The sequence below is a fragment of the Corythoichthys intestinalis genome, chromosome 4 (genome assembly GCF_030265065.1).
Source record: "Corythoichthys intestinalis isolate RoL2023-P3 chromosome 4, ASM3026506v1, whole genome shotgun sequence".
In the NCBI taxonomy this organism is placed as follows: Eukaryota; Metazoa; Chordata; class Actinopteri; order Syngnathiformes; family Syngnathidae; genus Corythoichthys; species Corythoichthys intestinalis.
This window is the reverse complement of record NC_080398.1, coordinates 43,130,163-43,146,910: the sequence shown is the minus strand read 5'-3', so window position 1 is coordinate 43,146,910 and position 16,748 is coordinate 43,130,163. Positions and strand designations below refer to the sequence as shown.

General features: G+C 38.4%; 1 protein-coding gene across 1 annotated transcript in view; it reads left to right on the top strand.

Moving 5' to 3' along the window:
* fam171a1 (family with sequence similarity 171 member A1) overlaps window positions 1-16,748 on the top strand; it is a 51,959-nt gene that overhangs the window by 1,207 nt on the left and 34,004 nt on the right. The window lies entirely within an intron of this gene.

Sequence of the window (16,748 nt, the reverse complement as noted above, 5' to 3'; positions counted from 1 at the left end):
ACTGGAGGCATTGCTTCAAAAACAGGGGGAAAATGCAGAAATCACTTTGAATCAAAGGGCAGCTAAGAATTATTTGTATTAAAAGCTGTCTTGCATCAAAGAGCAGCTAATGATTGATTTATAGTACAGTATTTATACTAATATAACAGTTATGGTAAGAATACCATATGGTCATTAATTAAAGATTGTACATCAACAGTAACTTTTTAATTTTTTTTTTTTAGGGCTGTCAAAATTATCGCGTTGACGGGCGGTAATTATTTTTTTTTCATTAATCATGTAAAAATAGTTGACTCAATTAACGCACATGCCCCGCTCAAACAGAATAATATGACAGCTGTGTAATGTCTGCTTGTTACTTGTTTTTTTTTTTTGGTGTTTGGCGCCCTCTGCTAGCGCTTGGGCCCAAATGATTTATGGATTTCAGCACAATGAGTGACTATGGTGTAATTATTGACATCAACAATGGCGAGTTACTAGTTTATTTTTTGATTGAAAATTTTACAAATTTTAATCAAACGAAAACATTAAGACGGGTTTTAATATATAAAATTTCTATAACTTGTACTAACATTTATCTTTTAAGAACTACAAGTCTTTCTATCCATGGATCGCTTTAGGAGAATGTTAATAATGTTAATGGCATCTTGTTGATTTATTGTTATAATAAACAAATACAGTACTTATGTACCGTATGTTGAATGTATATATCAGTCTTGTCTTATCTTTCCATTCCAACAATAATTTACAGAAAAATATGGCATATTTTATAGATGGTTTGAATTGCGATTAATTACGATAAATTAATTTTTAAGCTGTAATTAACTCGATTAAAAAATTTTAATCGTTTGACTGCCCTAATTTTTTAAAAGTGGCATTCCTACACATTGCATGATGCATACCTGTCAACCAGAGGCCGTTGGCAATCTTACCAATAGTGACGTATGCCCTTACAAATTGGTGACTAATCTTACAACGTTGTCTATAGCGTGCAATATGAAACAAAAATAAAACTCAATTTTTAAAGTAATATGAATTTATTGGTAATATTGTCACATATAACCTGGTGCAATCAATATCTTCAGCTGCATCATGATTACTAAAATTTAACAGTGACTTTTGTTATAATTGTATGTAGCACTTTTGGCAATTTCTATTGTCTTTTGATGGGTGCACTTCAGCTCGCAATTCAGTTTGACTTGAAGGTAATTCGTTAGTGTGTTCAATTATAAATGAAAAAGGTCAATTGATAAATTAACTTACCGATGCAATCTTTGAGTCGGAACATTTCTTTTGCTAATTCTGAGAAGTGATCAGCAATAGCTGCAGGCAAATTGTGTTTGGCAACAATTTGGCAGAATTAAATCTCTGCTTTCGTCACGTTTAATTCTGCAGACTTCTGATGACCAGTTTTGTTAATCTTACTTTTAAAAAGTAATTACTTAGTCACAAATTACTTCTCCCAAAAAGTAATTGAGTTAGTAATTCGGTTACCTGAAGGTAAGAGTAATTAGTTACTTGGCAAAGTAACTGGTGTTACCTTTAATGTTTTTTTTTTTTTTTAAATTGAAAAAAAAAATAAATAACATAGTAACCTTTGCTATTTTTGGAAATCGTTTAATGTTGTGAATTAACAGTTAATGTTGTTAAAATTGCTCCCGTTTTTGCGTTAGTTCCCTTCTGTCTACTTTCGAAATGTTCAAGTTTTAAAACTGTTTCATCATTTAAAGACTGATTCAAGTCAAGATTTTGCCGATTTAGGAGTATTTTAGATAAAAAGTTACTTAAGTTCGCTAGGAAGGTTCACTACAACAGAGCCTTTCTGAGAAGTCTACTGCTTCAAAATGGCGGCTCTTTACTAACGCCGCCGTCTGTCATTTTGCATGTAGTTCTATAAGCATTTGATATCTAGGCGTAGATTGTAGGCTGTCGGCTACAGTCAGGAAATATTGGAGCCACCTAGCATCGCGTTTGCTACACCGTCACAACAAACACTCTTCTCTCTCCTTGTCTCTGACTTTTCTCACGTCATTCAACCAGCGTAGTAACGCACATTGTCTCGTTGCCGAAACGGTGACAAAATCTGAACGGAGAAAAAAAAAAAAAAACGTAATGCACAAAAATTGTAGAGATTTTGAACGTACGGCGTACACATTTAAAAATCCGTGCTCACTTGTACAAATTATGCCGAAACCGTACAACTTGACGGGTATGATGATGACAGGCTCTTAAACAAACTGGGTCATTTCCTGGTGTATTGCAGTCTGATACACTAGCCAGATATTTGTTAAATGTTTGCAAATACCAGTGTTGGGTCAGGTTGTAATGGCAGATTCATTTACTACTCCACAAAGTAAATCTTAGTACTATTTGTATTCTTGTGACAGTTGTTGAACAATCAAAAAAGACTCATGTAACATTGTCTGAAGCCTGCACAAATCAGAAAGGGAACAAGAGGACTGGCAGTGCAAGATCATGTTTCAGTGCCATTGACAGTGATGGACGTCCAATCCTTTTAAACTAGAAGATCTAGCAGGCACTACCAGTTCCTTTCTGCTCAAATGGATTGGACGTCCATCACCATCAATGGCAGCGAATGACTTGGCGAATGATCCTTACTTGGATTGTGCATGCATGTGTTTGGAACGTGGGAGGAGGCTGGAATCTCTCTTCACCTCTGAACACAAAGTGGAACAGTTCTTTTTAAATGCCATTGACAATGCTAGACATCCCAATTTATTGAAGGGCACTTTCCCACTAGCAGTGTTTAGTCCATTTTAAAAGAACCAGAGTTCTTTTTCTAAGATAGTCCACCTTCGTTTTGTAAATGTGAACGTGCATCCGAACTCTAGTTCGGACCAAACAAACTAACTGTGGTTTAAGTGCACCCTGGTTCGCTTGTGAATGGAACCAGGGTGCGCTTGTGCTACTTTATGTGCAGCGTCAAAGCGTGGAGCTGTGACATAGATCCAGGCTGTGATGGTACACGTAAGGCATCCTTAGAAACGGAAGCACGCTATTCAAAATCAACAATGGCAAGATTGCAGACGATTAACCATTGCCAAATGTGGCGGTTGTGTTTTGCATGCTGTTCCTGGATGGACCGTGTGAGAGTGACCGTGGCAGAGAAGGGTGGAGCCTCTCGGGGCGGCCGTTACGTGAGTCTCGCTCTCCTGGAAGCGGAGACAATTTGACTGTCCAAAAAGTCACAAAAGTGAGAGCGATTGCACGCCTGTGTGACTTGAGGTACCACGCGGTTTGTGGTTTAATTTTTCCCTATGCATTTTTTAAAAATATATATATATATATATATACTCCGGTTCGCTCGGCATAGAATCGGGAGGAAGCGACCCCGCCGCTGGCCAAGCGGCAACTTAATTTATGCTACATTAGCAGTGCTGTGACGCTGCACGCTCCCTTCCCTCTCAGGAGGGAGGTATTTCCTCTTCTGTTGTCCAATCAGTGAGTGTGCCTTTCATCTACGTGATCTTACTCGGAAAGTTCGGTTGGTGCAGTGTGATTGCTGAACATTTTCAGCAAGTCATTTGCCAGTGTTGCTGCGAAGTAGGCATCCAACCGGACCCTGGTCCTCTTGGTCTAATGTAAAAGTGCCCTAAACTGGGACGACTGACTCTGAATGATCATCTTTCATTGCCAATAATGGCGATCATTCGCTGCAAGCTTCTACTGGTTAAAATGGATTGGAAGTCTAGTGTCGTCACTTGCAGCCAGTGAGTTAAGAACATATTGCAGTGTGAACGGAACGCAACCACAAAATGACTCGAATGCATGCTGCAAAATATGATCTGTCACGTTTGCAGAAGTCACTATGGTCCCTTTGGCAGGTCTCCGCCAGCCTGCTTTTTGACCAATTTTGAGGATTTTATTCTAGTAGAGCCAACATTTTTTTTAATCTGATAGCTTCACGTGAGGTATTAAGAAGGTATTTTCTGCGCTTTCGTCTGCCATCGCTCGTTTGCATCTTTTGTCTTGTCAAACAGTGGTGATGTATTTGATGACCTATACTGTAGGATGTATGCATACGGATATGTGTTTATAGTGCAGAGGAGTCTGATAGCTATTGTTTATCAAATACAAATGAGCTTAAATCAAATAAGAATAAAATGGTTATGGGCTTTTCACACTGAGTCAAAATATTTGATTTGTACGTTTTCTTTAGTGTCACAGGCTGATGAGAAAAGGTTAGTTAAAAGATGCATTCAGATATAGAGATCCAACCTCAAACTTCACAACTATGAGGAAGATTTTGCTGATCACTCACCCACGATGTTGCCTGTATAAATATGTCTAAAATGTATCCATTTTCTATGTTGCTTATTGTCATTGGGGATACAAGTGAGCCAGAACCAACACTTTCAATATTGTCCAATACTAAAGTAAGGAGGAGTAGTCATTTGGTTGTATTAGAAGTAGAGCAGGGCGGTAAACCGAAAATTTACCGGCACCGAAATTCTTCATGATGACCGACGTAATTTTGACCGTGACGGTAAATTCGGTAATTTAATAAAACAAGAAAATATAGTCTTTTCATCCCGCTTTGACTCTGTGTTGTTCGGCAATGTTCATTCCCCCTTTAAGAAAGCAGAAAGTGTGCTTACGTATGGAGTCACGTGGTTATCAGGAAGCCAAACAAACAAGAGCCCTGTGGCTATTGCTAGCGGCTAACGCTACAAGCAAACGTGATGGAGTGTGGCTTAAGGGAGGTTCGCCAAACTTTCACCCGACATTAAATAGACTCTTGGCGGCATCCAGACAGGCTTTCACCCGCTGTCCTCCCTTGTTCTCACGATTTCCAAAGAGGATGCTTTCAATGCTTTCTACTAGTAGCCAAGCCACAGGCTAACGCTAGCGGCTAACGCTACAAATAAACGTGATGGAGTCGGATAGCGGCTCTAACCTTGGCGAAACAGCTGAACCTAATGAGTGGATTGGGCACAGACTGCATCTAGCAATTAGTTTGTCACGTTATTGTGTATCTCTGTCTATGTGTGATTTCTGATGGCTGTTGTGATAGTAAAGCATTCAGCATAAAGTACAATCTAACAGTGAAAACTGTTTAATGGCCCCAGCTATTTTCTTTATGTGCTTAATTCTGTGTCATTAGATCAATGCAGCTTTAATGTGTGTGTGTCTGTGTGGGGGTTCATGTGTGCTTGCATGTATTAAAAAAATGCACTGGGAAAAAAAAAAAAACGAAACCTTGAAGTAAACACTTGTGTTAAGTAAATATGTCACAGTAGCCATTAACAATAAGTTGTCTTTTTGAAGTGTACTGTTCAAGCTGTAAGTCATTTGTATTACAATGACATGTTTGCACAGGCATATTGATTTTGACAATGTACATTGTTCAAGCCATACAAGCTGTTATAAATGTTCATACTTGAATTCTTATTGTATACAATAATTTTTTGTATACTTAATGTTTAGAGTGCATGTACGATTGTTAAACATGTTAAAATGAAAGCTAGTAAATAAATCAACAAGAAACGGTTAATCTGTATTTCATGCATTGATTCAGATTTTCAAATTATATAACAGTCCGCTTGGGCGAATTTATCGTCATTTATCGTTATCGAGGTAAATCTGCTCAATTTACCGCGATACCTGCTTAAGGCCATGTCGCCCAGCCCTAATTAGAAGTAAGTTTATTTAATTGCTGTACCGGTCTAGGTCTTCCTATCGTGTTTACGATCTGGTAGGGCTAATAGACTTCGGAAAAATCAAACTGTGGTTTTTCCAGCAAATAGTTTAATTAAAATCACGATTTCTTTCCAGCTTCAGTGCAAAATTCACAATGTTTTCATATTTACAAATGGCACATAAAATTACATCATATCATCAAAACGTTGTAAGCCACAGTATTGCTGTCATAATACAGTAAAAGGACAGTAAAGCTACTGTGTGAGGCAGTCCTTTCTAGACTTTTTCTGCCTCTGCTTTGGAGCAAATGAAAACAATTGTGGTTTGGGCAATTTTAAACATTCATTCATTCATTCATTTTCCATGCCGCTTTTCCTCACGAGTCTTGTTTAAAATCACAATTTTGATTTCAAAACGTTATATCGTTTAGCGAAACTTGACTGGTCATTGTAGCTTCAGGTGGTGCCTCAACTATCTCAGTGTATCAGTAAGATTGGATGGGTTCACCTGCAACCCTAAACAGTTTGGATGGAAGTTTTACTGAGCTGTTACTGTCCCACCGTGCCACCTTCATAATGTCAATTATTTCTAAACAAGAATAATGTTGAAAATGCTCGTCTTTATTAAAAGCTTCATTGAGTGAGTCCACTCACGCTTTGACGCTCAAGCTGCAGAGAGCAGTCTCTCACTTACACAATGAGTTGCCGCAGCACATTTGTGCAAGTTTAACGATGGTTTGTGCCTTTGATCGTAGAGCTACCAACTTTCCGGCTGGATCAAAGCTACAAACCTGTCAATCATCATTAACTCTCAGTACAAAATGCAAGCTGGACAGTTTGGCCACACTGCTTAGCAGGAGAGAGGGTGAGAGGGTGTGGCGCTCTATGAGTATGAAGCCGAAAAGCGTAAATGAATATTTTTAATTAAAAACCCAATCCTTTTCACACGATTAAGATCTTCTGAAAAATGTCACGATTGGCCCGATTTTCTGTCACGCGATCGGATCGGGACATCCCTACTAATTATTGAGAGAATTTTATTCCACTTCGTACAGACCTTGTCCCAAAGACTGTGGTTGGTCAGATCAATATTTAGAATTTCTCATCTGTCCTGTAGGCAGTACAGTTGAGTGGAGCCAGACGGTATAGATCTCAATCAGTTCACTGCTGCACATAATATGTATGGCATTGGATTTGCAACACAATGACATTTGTAGAAACTTTATAGGCTGTTGCGTGATGGTAAGTAACTAATATATAATATATATACTATACTACTAATATACTAAAATATGCTGTCAACTACAGCTGAAACGAGTACTCGAGCAACTTGAGTAACTCGAGTTTAAAAACTGATCCGAGTAATTTTATCCACCTCGAGGAATCATTTAATTTTGCCAGCTCTAAGCATCACGTTTTGCCCAGACAAATTTTAATGTGGGACAACACGCTGACGTCACGTGCGTAGAGGAAGAAGCAATTACAAAAAATAATTTTAAAAAAACTTACTGCAGCCGACAGCTGCGCTGACGTCACGTGCGTAGAGGAAGAAGCAATTAAAAAAAAAAAAAAAAACTTACTGCAGCCGACAGCCGCTACAAAATACGCCAACGTTGCTAAAAACTACGCCCGCAGGATGCTAGTGTGGTAGCAGGTAGTGTCCGATGCGTCTCATAGATATCGCATGCAATTAGGACTACATGCGAAATGACAGACTCGCCCACGTCTGGGCAGCGTTAGTAAACAGCCACCATCTTTAAGCAGTAGACTTCTCATGGCTAATAAACATAACGTTACTGTCACTCGCTCACGTAACGTTAGCCCTTCGGAGTGCTAGGTTTCTATTGATTATGACCACTGTCGATGCGTGGCTAACGTGTCTTACATACAGGCTTTATTTAATCTGTAAAAACACTGCGCTGTAGAGTGATGAGGGTGTAAAATTAAAACATAATAAAGCTAACTGTCAGTTTTCGCTCAGTAGTCATTGCTGAATAAAACACCAAGTAGCACTGGTCCCTAATGTGCTCCAATACAGCAGGTGTCGTACATTTATTTTGAACACTGCAAAAACTCAAAATCCTATCAGTACTTACAGTTTAGACTAATTTAAAACTTAACTAGAACTTCAAAATAGCTTGACACAAATGGAAATTAAATTGAAACACGTGAGAAAAACACGTAGATTTCAAGTGATGTGTGTTATCAAGTGTAATCACATTTTTAGGTAAGAAATATGGTTGTTTTTTATAAGATCTAGAAGTTTTTTTTTTTTTGTGAAAGCAGTGAATTTTTTTTTTCTAGTCACATTTTAGATGCAATTGTTGGCTGTTTTCAACAATGTACATCGAAAATAAAGACATTGATTGACTGAAAATGGTTCAATGTTGGATTAAATGTATTTTTTTCTGAAGTATATTTATAATTGCTCTTTACCTAAAAAAAAAAATGCTTTATCCGATTACTTGATTCAGGCATGAAAATCTCTCGCCTTTCGGCGAAATTCGCCGTTTTTCAGTCAAAAAGGATGACCTACGTGAATCGTGTAGATCCGAGGAGAATTTTTTTTAAGGGGGGTGGGGGGTCGGGTGTAGGCATGTGCCGGTTGCCTTCACGGTTTACCATGCTATGAAAACGGCGCGGTTACAAAACCATTAAAATTTTCCGTCATACAGTAGTACGTATTCATTATTTTTCATGTGTCGAAAATGCAGCCAGAAGTGGCTTGGCGCGGCAGCGCTTACCCCTTCCCCTGTTTGATGCTGCGTGTGTCAGTGACGCTATTCCAGCAAACCCAGAAACAAACACTCCAAACACAAGGCGTAAATTCTTCAATTTATTGATCTCTCAAATCGTGGTAACTGAAATATATCAAATGAATACATTTAAAACGTTGTACAATCGTATTTTTCCCCGTGTGAGTAGCTTCAACAGTTTAGCTTCATGAAAAAGTTCGCCAAAAACACTCATTTTCCTTTCAAATTCAATACACAAAGTTACTAAAACTTACAAAGACGAATGATAGACAAGGCTTAGCTAGGAGAGCAACTTTATTGAGGTTAATCACAGCCGCTGAGAGAGAAACAAGTTTGTATGCGTGGAGGAAAAATAAGAGCTTCAAAGATCGCTAATAGCGACAGATGATCTTGTCCTAAGCACAAATTCACGTTCGCTGGACGAGGTGAGGTCTCACTCCCAATTTTTTTTAGATGAATGCATTTGCCAGCTTATTAAATTTGGTGAGTAATGGATCGTTTTCATATTTTGCGGTATGACAAAGTTACTGCCGTTCGTTGAAGCTTGCGTTGAACACTGCCAGAGCGTCCGGTGAAAAAATAGCTCCCGTTAAGGTAGCGTCAAGCTTGTGTATTTAACGGTAATATAAAAGCAGTGTTGTCAGTAAAGCGTTATGTGAGAAATGCGTAACTGTAATCTGATTACTTTCTTTTAGTAAGGAACAATCTAACGCGTTCATTTTTCTAAATCAGTATTCTGAGTAAAATTACTTTCCTTGATGCCTGTACATTACTATTTTGTTATTGCCCAATAATGTGTGTAGAATGAAGAATACTGTAGTCATGGGAGTGACATCACATGTCACATTTTCTAATCGGGGATGGGGAAAAAAAGGATCACGTGTATTATCATGATGCGTGAGCCGTGAGCTAGAGCAGGGCGGTAAACCGAAAATTTACCGTCACCGAAATTCTTAACGATGACCGACGTAATTTTGACCATGTCGGTAAATTCGGTAAATTAATAAAACAAGAAAATATAGTCTTTTCATCCCGCTTTGATTCTGTGTTGTCCGTCTATGTTCATTCCCCTTTAAGAAACCGTCAATGGGCTTACGTAGGGAGTCACGTGATCATCAAGGAGCCAATCAAACAAAAGCCCAGTAAGCTAACGCTAGCAGCTAACGCTACAAGCAAAACGTGATGGAGTGTGGCTTAAGGGAGGTTCACCAAACTTTTAACCGACATTTAGTAGACTCTTGGTGGCATCCAGACGGGCTTTCACCCGCTGTCCTCCCTGCTGTTCTCACAATTTCCGGAGATGGTGCTTTCAGTGCTTTCTACTGGTAGCCAGGCTAACGCTAGCTAGCGGCTAACGCTACAAATGAACGTGATGTAGTCGGATAGCGGCTCTAACTTGTCGAAACGGCTGAACTTAATGAGTGGATTGGGCACGGACTGCATCTAGCAATTACTATGTGGCATTATTTTGTATCTGTCTGTGTGTGATTCCTCTGATAGCTTTTGTGATGGTAAAGCATTCAGCTTAAAGTACAATCCAACGGCGAAACTTATAATGACCGAGAAATGGCCCCAGCTATTTTTCTGTATGTGCTTATTTCTGTGTCATTATTGCTATCATAAAATCTTAAGCGTTTCATTTGAAGAAGATCAATATAGCTTTAATGTGTGTGTGTCTCTCTCTGTTTGTTTGGGGTTTCATTTGTGCGTGCATTTATTAAAAAATGCACTGGGGGGGACCCTGAAACCATAATGTAAACACTTGTATTTAATAATTATGTCACAGCAGCCATTAACAAGTTGTCTTTTTGAAGTGTACTGTTCAAGCTGCAAGTCATTTGTGTTACAATGACATGTTTGCACAGGCATATTGATTTTGATAATGTACATTGTTCAAGTCATACACGCTGTTATAAATGTTCATACTTGAATTCTTATTGCTTACATTACATTTTTATAAACTTAATGTTTAGACTGCATGTACAATTGTTAAATACAGTATATGAAATTGAATGCTGGTAAATAAATCAAGAAACAGTTAATCTGTATTTCATGCATTGATTCAGATTTTCAAATTATATAACAGTACGCTTGGGCGAATTTATCGTCATTTATCGTTATCGAGATAAATCTGCTCAATTTATCGTGATACATGTTTAAGGCCATATCGCCCAGCCCTACTAGAGCAGGGCGGTAAACCGAAAATTTACCGTCACCGAAATTCTTAACGATGACCGACGTAATTTTGACCATGTCGGTAAATTCGGTAAATTAATAAAACAAGAAAATATAGTCTTTTCATCCCGCTTTGATTCTGTGTTGTCCGTCTATGTTCATTCCCCTTTAAGAAACCGTCAATGGGCTTACGTAGGGAGTCACGTGATCATCAAGGAGCCAATCAAACAAAAGCCCAGTAAGCTAACGCTAGCAGCTAACGCTACAAGCAAAACGTGATGGAGTGTGGCTTAAGGGAGGTTCACCAAACTTTTAACCGACATTTAGTAGACTCTTGGTGGCATCCAGACGGGCTTTCACCCGCTGTCCTCCCTGCTGTTCTCACAATTTCCGGAGATGGTGCTTTCAGTGCTTTCTACTGGTAGCCAGGCTAACGCTAGCTAGCGGCTAACGCTACAAATGAACGTGATGTAGTCGGATAGCGGCTCTAACTTGTCGAAACGGCTGAACTTAATGAGTGGATTGGGCACGGACTGCATCTAGCAATTACTATGTGGCATTATTTTGTATCTGTCTGTGTGTGATTCCTCTGATAGCTTTTGTGATGGTAAAGCATTCAGCTTAAAGTACAATCCAACGGCGAAACTTATAATGACCGAGAAATGGCCCCAGCTATTTTTCTGTATGTGCTTATTTCTGTGTCATTATTGCTATCATAAAATCTTAAGCGTTTCATTTGAAGAAGATCAATATAGCTTTAATGTGTGTGTGTCTCTCTCTGTTTGTTTGGGGTTTCATTTGTGCGTGCATTTATTAAAAAATGCACTGGGGGGGACCCTGAAACCATAATGTAAACACTTGTATTTAATAATTATGTCACAGCAGCCATTAACAAGTTGTCTTTTTGAAGTGTACTGTTCAAGCTGCAAGTCATTTGTGTTACATGACATGTTTGCACAGGCATATTGATTTTGATAATGTACATTGTTCAAGTCATACACGCTGTTATAAATGTTCATACTTGAATTCTTATTGCTTACATTACATTTTTATAAACTTAATGTTTAGACTGCATGTACAATTGTTAAATACAGTATATGAAATTGAATGCTGGTAAATAAATCAAGAAACAGTTAATCTGTATTTCATGCATTGATTCAGATTTTCAAATTATATAACAGTACGCTTGGGCGAATTTATCGTCATTTATCGTTATCGAGATAAATCTGCTCAATTTATCGTGATACATGTTTAAGGCCATATCGCCCAGCCCTACCGTGAGCGCTGGGAGTTTGCGGCCAAAACAACATAGCCTTGCTACCTCGCCAGGATGCAATGAAATGGGCAGGAGATATACTACAAACGGCTGCATTTGCACACTGGAAACACAGCCATTACTTCACATTTTTGTTCAGTAAAGATGACAAAGATATCTCCGTGCGCTGCGAACTTTGCGCTGGCTCAAAAAGACTGTCGACCGCTATAAGCATCCAATTCAAGCACCACTTGGAATTACAGCACAACAGATAACACGATAGCCAGGACTTTTTGATACTGCTCGTGCTCAATCCTCGGTTCAAGCTCAGTTGTTGTTGTTAAAGGTTTTGAAAGCTTAGGTTTAAAGAAATTCTAAATATCCATCTTGCCTCCTCAGCTGTAGTTTTGGCTAAGCAATGCAAACGACTGTCTCTAAGGTGCTATAGTCACATGATCTGTTCGAAAAATCATATGGACCCATTATGAAATACTTTGAAGGATTCTTGTTCATTTCATTCATTTTTGTTGTTTGCTTTATTGCTCTAAAACTTTTATAGACAACATTTTAATGGCCATATTCAATGGTCTTTATTTTAAAGGGGAAGTTCAGAATTTTTTACATTAGGATTAATCTTTGAGTTAGCAGGGGTTTAATTAGTCGTTGGAGTTGATTTGAACAAATTCTGTGCAGTTTGCCAGTTATTTGTTAGTTTCAGGGCTCCGGAGATGCTAAGCTAGCGCGAGTCAATGGTGGTTGAAATCAACTCCTTCAACTAATTAAACCCCCGCTACCTCGAATATTAAGCCTTATGTGAAAAATTAAAATTGTCAAATTCGCCACATGTAGGACGTTTCGCCGACGGAGGACATTTTGGCAGAACGCCGGAACATATTTCCTCCACGCCTTTCTCACCTTTTTAACCCCTGACCCATTTTCATGCCTGTTGATTAATCGATAGAATTTTCAGTCACTTACTCGATTACTAAAATATTCGATAGCTGCAGCCCTACTGTCAACAGTTTAATGTTAGTCACTAGAATATAGTGTAACCATATTAACAGGTCACCTCAGTGCCATGCACAAGGATCAGAACATGTTTTTATTTTTTTCCCCAATTTAATTGATACAGTAGTGGAATATGTCCAGGCTGGGGGAATTAAGGGCTGCTTAATCTTCTGTCTTTATGATGTAACCACAACAGCCTCTCCCCTGCTGAGTTAATGGGATCAACCATTGATTCTATCCTTTCTTTTAATCCCAATGAGGTAAAATAGCAGGGTCAACACCTGACAGTAGTCCCATCCTTTTGCTGATAACTCAATTGCTGGCAACAGATACAACATGTTCGATTTATAGCTGTGTGACATGGACAACATTGTCATTTCAGATATAGTTATTGCCAGATAGTTAGACAGGTATTTGCCATATATGCTTGTATTATGTGTAACTTTTGTTGTTGTATATGGGCAAATGGGCTGCTAGCTGGCTTCAGGCCATAGTTCGCTTGGTTGTGTTGACCATTAGCTTGTACAGTATGTAAGTTTTATGGATTGGTATGGTTTTAAAAACGTTAAAATATATATATATAGGATTCCTTTTGCTTCATCTTGCACAATCACAGCAAAGTCAATGGGCGTGTAAACCAGCATGTTTGTGTTTGTTTTACCTGTTTACAGAGATGCAATCTGCTCTGTTGTTGAACACTAAAAAGTTTTCTGCCCTGCCTTAAAAGCAACAAATGGGCAACACTTCTTGGGCGTTACTATGAACTGTTCACCTTTACTCCAATATAATGTTGAAATACAAACTTGCTACTTTTAACTTGTGTAAAACATTTTTAGGGCTGCAGCTATCGAATATTTTAGTAGTTGATTAATCGATGGACTAGTTGGTTCGAATAATCAAGCAATCTGATAAGGAACATGAAAAATTAAAATACCTGGGCTAGTGTGCTGAGCCTCAAACGGTATAATATATATATTTTTTAAATGTGGATCGATGTACAAAAAATAACAATTGGCTCACTTACAAAGAAAAAGTCCACTAGTTTAAATGCTATAAAATGCTTAAGTTTATTTTTACAATGGTCTTAACAAATGTTTCAGACACATATTCCCTCAAAAAACGGCTAAATATACTTATAAACTAAATTATGAATCCATTAAAAAACATTAGCTCAAACAAAAACTTTGCTTACGTTGGTCTTAACAGGAAGCAGTTGGATTCAGCCATGTGAAAAGAGGCAGACCAGAGGGCAGTGTATCCACCCTAATCAATAAAACTAAATGCAAACACTTTCAAATTAAACCATTACAACACCACTTTAATTAAACGAATACTCGAATCAACAAAATTTTATTCGATTTTTTTTTTTCTTATCGAATACCCTAGTTAATCGATTAATCGTTGCAGCACTAAACATTTTTAAGTTTGACGTCTGAGCTACAGCAAGCTAAAATCTCAATCTTTCCCCCACCTCATTTTCTCCTCATGTTCCTTGTTTTTCACTCATTTACAAATATTGTAGACACATTGACGTGTTTGGCAGCTGTTTGCTTGTGGTAATTGGCCCTTCACATGTCTTCTCCGCAAACGTTGGTAAAATCAACAGTGATATGAAGTGATGGAGGTGAGTGAGCTATGTACGTCTTCTTCAGGCTTCCTGGCTCACCCATGACAGAGCCCAGAGGAGACGCTTGGCTTGTTTAACAATGAAGTTACCCTGCTGCTGATTTATTGGATGAGAGCTGGGAGGGGTCTGCTGCATTTGTGAGTTCTTGCCTGTCATTCTGGGCTCTCCCAGGGGAGTGTTTTTTAAAGTGAGCGCAGCTGGTACCCCTAACAACAGATCCCTAGGAGTGGAACAGGAAGTGAGGTCGTGACATACACCAAGTTGAGATGCAGTTTTGGAGTTTCCAGCGCTTTCTTAGTCTTCTTCCAAGCCTACGCCTTGCTTGCGTGTATATAATGAAGTGAGGAATGTAGTGAAAGGTCAAAAAGTGGACACGGAGAACTCATACACCACCACCACCTACCCACACACACACGCACGCACACCCCCACACAGACACACACCTCTGGCAAAGTTGTCATGCCTTTATTTTGCCAAAGATCACACAGCATGATGTCCTATATAATTTTGTCTCAGAAAATATATGATTTGGAGCAGCAGCTCTGATTTTGAGTGCAGTGTGCACTTGGATTGAACTCCTACATTGTCAGAGTTGTAACTGGTCGACCGTGGGATCTCGGAGTGGGGGAGAAGTGTTTATCCAGGGTTTATGTGCCGCTGAAGACGTTGAAGGTGAGCTCAGAAGAAACAGACAAATTTAAGTTGTGTTTTAGGATGGGGGAGGTGGGCCTGTTTGGGTCTAGAGAGTGGAAAAACCTTTCGGCCCATATTGAAAGGTTAGTGTGGGTCAGTCGGTAGCGAGTGATCGAACAAATCCCATCTCTCCCCAAAGGGATTATAGGTGTGTCTGTTTTCCAGGTCTGCACCTTTAAACAAATATAAAGATTCTTCAAATCTTGAAATTTTGATCAGTGACAGACCCAACATTTACCAACATTAAAATGTCGTGATGTGAGTGGTGAGAAAAACAATGTGTCTATCTTTTGAGAATTCTAAAGGCTATAGATCAAACATAAAATAATGATTGACAGTTTGTGGATACCGGGGGGTATTTTTATTAAGCTTTATGAATCGGCTTTTGTTTTTTAACATATACAATGTTAATTTTTTTTATTTTTTGAAAAATGGCCGGCCTGGAGATATAAAATTATTTACAAGTGTGTGGCAGTAGAAGGGTTAATGAAAGTATTCTCTGTCAAGTTCAAATAATACTATATGTCCCATCATGTGAGTTATTTTTAGAATCCACTTGTTACTCATGAGATCCTTGGAAAGCGGGAAGTTCCCTACGGGAACCATGGTGCTGATCCCTCTTCTACATAGTAGGGCTGTCTAACGATTAAAATTTTTTACCGAGTTAATCACAGCTTAAAAATTAATTGATCGTAATTAATTGCAATTCAAACCATCTCTAAAATATGCCATATTTTTCTGTAAATTATTGTTGGAATGGAAAGATAAGACAAGACGGATCTATACATTCATCATACTGTACATAAGTACTGTATTTGTTTATTATAACAATAAATCCTCAAGATGGCATTAACATTATTTACATTCTTTCTGTTAAAGGGATCCACGGATAGAATGACTTGTAGTTCTTAAAGATCAATGTTAGTACAATTTATATTAATTTTATATTAAAACCCCTCTTAATGTTTTTGTTTTAATAAAATTTTTAAAATTTTCAATCAAAAAATAAAATAGTAGCTCGCCATTGTTGACATCGCCGAGCGGTGACATCCCACGGGCTCCCTGCCGTTCTTTCACAGTGTCTTTAACTACGTAAGGTAGTGATTGAAATACACCACAAGGTGTTAATGGCGAGTTTTAAATTACTTAGAAATCAAGGCAATGATTGTGTTTTGTCCCGCGACTGACGCCGTAGTTCCCCGTTTACTGGGTCCATCCATTTCATTATACTTCACGGTCATTTGAGTGCTGGCTTCACAACGTACGAGACCCCTGATAGTTTGTATTTTGTTACTAAATATTTCCATCCAGTGTGTTTGGTGAGCTAAACGAAATTGAATAGAGTTTGACCAAGTCTGAGTTAGTTTTATGTGTATTTCACTTAGCTATTTTGATAGGGAATGCCAGTTCTCTTTTCTTTTTGTGAGCATTTTTTTTTTTTTGAGAGAGATAGGAATATTATTTTTGTTGTGCTTTCACTAAATGACACTTATGTTTGTTGTGAAGGAGTTGCCGAAGCTTATGTCAAGAAACTGCACGGCCCAATGAACGCCTGTGTCCACTCGCCTTTCTCT